We start from the raw sequence: 4,058 nt of genomic DNA, 5'->3' as shown, positions 1-4,058 counted from the left end.
TTACAGGCGGTACTGCCTGGGGTCAGCCACAGGTGGCACTGCCTGGGGTCACCACATGCGGTACTGCCTGGGGTCACCACAGGCGGTACTACCTGGGGTCAGCCACAGGCGGCACTGCCTGGGGTCAGCTACAGGCGGCATTGCCAAAGGCCATCACAGGCGGCACTTCCTGGGGTCACCACAGGTGGTATACTGCCTTGGTTCGGCCACAGTTGGCACTGCCTGGGGTCACAACAGTCAGTACTGGCTGGGTTCACAACAGGCGGCACTGCCTGGGGTCACCAAAGGCGGCACTGCCTAAGGTCACCACAGGCGGCACTGCCTACCCAGCAAACACAAATCATCTACACAACGTTCGCCTATCTCTTTCCCATAGGTGTGGGAATGATTTGCATTGAGAATGGTGCAGGAGAGCCTTTGAGAAACTTTTACTCAAAAAATCCAAACACAAATGTTTAATTATAAATTGTTTTTCTACAATTATTTTCTTCCAAATGTAAAACAAATAGTTTTTACATGTTTAAATATAAAATTTATGGTGTTTTTTTGTAAAATTCATTAATAAATTGTGACTGATGTATATTGGCTGAGTGAAACCTTTAAAATCCATTTAGTTATAATTTGAACAGAAAAAAGTAGTTTTCCAAATTTTCTAAAAATCGCTCTTTTTAACACAATTTGACTCCTTATGCATTCCACTAAACACTATATCATGTTTAAATATATAATTTATGTATTATTCCCTAAAATAATTAATATAAATTATATAAGTTGCTGGAAAGTGGTGTTAAAGAATCTGAAAACTTTTTGTTGTGTTATAATTGGAATGTTCTTATTAACTATGTCTCAAGTTCACAGTTTATCAAACAAGAATATTAACATTCGTCAACTCTTAAAATCTTATATGTTATCTTGCTGGTGCAAAATGGGTGAATCTTTAGGAACAGCTATAGTATCTATATATCACAAATGGTGTTTTCCCTAACTCAAACAATGTAGGGTTTATTATTCTACACATATTTCTAATGACTCTTAGATGTTTACATTCTCTGAAGTATAATTGTGAAGGCTGTGTCCATCACTCTCAACACAGATTCTTAAACTCCTCTCTGCAGGTTCAACTATATAATTAGTTTCCATTTTGAATCTCCATGGACATTTGTATTTAAAATGAAACCAATGTGGTTTCCTTCAGCGCCTTCAGCCAGCACATTTGCTCATTCATTTCCACAGATTCCAACATGGTAGGGGATTTACAGAAATTTGTATATTCATATTGTTATATATTAAAAATATGAATGCAGTTCAATATGATAAGACAAATACATGAGTTTATGATAAATTCGTTTTCTGTGATATACCATTGATATGCTCTTTTTTTCTTTAAACGGCAGACTAAACTAAAGTGCTCACATCAACAGATTTGATGTATAAATGGTCAACGCTCAACAGAGTTAGTATAAATGTATTAGTATAAATCTTACTTGTCTCATTGTTAATTCACATTCAATGTCAACTTGTGGTTTTGATGTGGCACGTTTGGCCAAGACACCCCACCCCATTATGCACCCCATACTTATCTTGTGGGCGGTTGTGGAAAGGGTTACAGAGGCACATAATGGGCTCAGGGACTGAACCCCACAATTCATTTAGCTAAGCAAGTTACAATCTTGATGAGCTAGTTACAAAATTCAATATAAGTCATCACATCAACAATGGGTTCGAGATCGACCTCAAGTACAGGTTCTAAATTAACACTTTCCTGGATTTTCAACTTGGAATTACAGGCGTTTTCCCTAACCGCTTGTCGGATCACGACGTAAATTTACGGTGCGGTTTAAAATATTTGTAAAAAATCCAGTTTAAATCCGATTTACTTGGGGTTTGTTTCAAACTCCGTGCCATGAAATTCCTGTTCTCTCGGGTAGGCCGCAAGTCACGTCGGCCTACTGGGTCACGTGACAGGCCCATTGTTTTGTTGTCACGTGGAGCAATCGGATCTCTCTCCCCTCGGCCTCCCCTCGGCTCTCCCCTGGCCCAACCTACACAATGCAGACACAAAGAAAGTTCAGAAAAGAAAACGAGTTCGCAGGGCAGATGGAACAGTAAGACTACAGCAGGTTGTGGTGAACAAACCACAGGCAATTGTTGACTACAATAAGTTCATGAAGGGTGTTGACCACTTTGATCAAATGGTAAAGTATTACCATTTCGCCAGGAAATGTCACAAGTGGACCAAGAAAATAACATTTCATTTCTTGCAAATGGCATTGCAAAACGCTTATGCATTGTACAAGGCCAACACAGATGATCGAAGGAAACTAACTCTGCTCCAGTTCCATGAAGTTGCTATTTGGTCTTTATTGAAATTTGACAAGGCAGAGTGGCCTGCAACAACTACACCATCTCCACATCTAGTTCATGCTCCAGACATAAATGATGACACTGGTCCTGTGTATCCTGCTGCTGACCCGTCAACACCTGGCCCGTCAGGTGTAAGGCGCCCTCTTTTCACGTCTACACCAAGTGCTGAAGCTGAATCTGATGAAGATAATTCATATTCCACATTAGTGTTTGAAAACAATAGTGAGAGCGACGATTCAGACAGTAGTTTATTGCCAACCCAGAGACAACAGCGACGTGTTATTATAGCAGAGACTCGCCTGAACTATAAATTGAAACATGAGCTGGTAAAAATCCCCAAACGTCGCAGGTGTGAAGTGTGTTCAAAGTCGGGTATCAGGAAGGAAACTGGTATATCGTGCAAGACATGCGATGTTCCACTTTGCGTCATACCTTGTTACACCACTTATCACAGGAAAAGGGTGTATTGGGTGGACAAGAAATAACCACCTACATCAGCTTCACTCCACCTAGGAACATCTGTTGAGCAACTTCAGGAATCAGTACCTGAAGGAGGTGGAGTGGAGATAAAATGCTCAACTTATTTTACTACAATCGTCTTTGCTTTGGTAAGTACACATAATTGTCTTAGATTGTTTCAGTATTGTAGTCTATTTTCTTAGGAATATTTTGATACCTAAATGAGAACTGTAGCACGAAAACTAAAGTAAGTATACACGAAACAAGAGAAACTTTTTTTGTGGGTGTTGCGGGTGTGAGTTGGAGTGTCAAGAGCGGGTTCCGGTTGTGTGTTTTCCGTCATCTCTACAGCTGTGAATTCCAAGGAATTGTATTTGATATGCATATGTCTGTGTAGGGAATTTTATTCCGAACACTATACAAAAAAACGGTGTGAAACAAGTATAAACTAGAAAAACATGAGCAAAGTAAAAACTTTTGACGCTCACGGGTACAAACACGCGTAAGATTTTATTCCCCGCAAATTTATTTGACGCTGTGTTGGCCAACTCTACCCATGTTCTTATAGAACTTTCTATTGCGAACACATTGCTATAAAAATGAAATACGTAGCTCCAGAAATAATGTCAGGACAGTGAAATAAGTATAAACATTCAAAGCGCTGCATCACACCAGTGTCGTCCCTGCTGAAATCACGGCTAACGCTTCGCCCAGTTCCCACACTCGTGCGGGTCACCCGATACCATAATTAGACATTGATAGGCATATGTCTGGGTGGGGAATTTTATTGTGAGTTCAGTGATATCAAAATGAGCGCTGTAGGATGACTGTGAGGCTGGCAACAAACGAAAGAGTATGAACATTTACTTCCTGTTTGGGTGTCACGGCAAGTCATCTTCGTGTTTATTTACTTCGTGGTGGGATACCAAATGCTTCGGTGACATTTTATGCATATGATCTTGTAGAGAATTTTATTGCCAACGCATTGATACCAAAATGAAAAACGTAGCTCGAGAATTGAGGTTAGGAGCGTGAAAAGATTATAAACTTTTTTGTGTTTACGCTTGAGCGCCCAGAACGCCGCGCGCACAACCCGCTTGTTTTTCCAGCTAGTGCCGTGCGCACTAAAGTGTTAAGCAACTGACATATGTGGAGAGCTAGTATCAAATTTTATATGTTTGTCCTGCACACCGCCCCCCATCCAGTGGGCATCCAGTTGTTATCTACAGTTAGCA

This window comes from Procambarus clarkii, chromosome 51 (genome assembly GCF_040958095.1).
Source record: "Procambarus clarkii isolate CNS0578487 chromosome 51, FALCON_Pclarkii_2.0, whole genome shotgun sequence".
Taxonomy (NCBI): domain Eukaryota; kingdom Metazoa; phylum Arthropoda; class Malacostraca; order Decapoda; family Cambaridae; genus Procambarus; species Procambarus clarkii.
Note: the sequence above shows the minus strand (reverse complement) of the source record.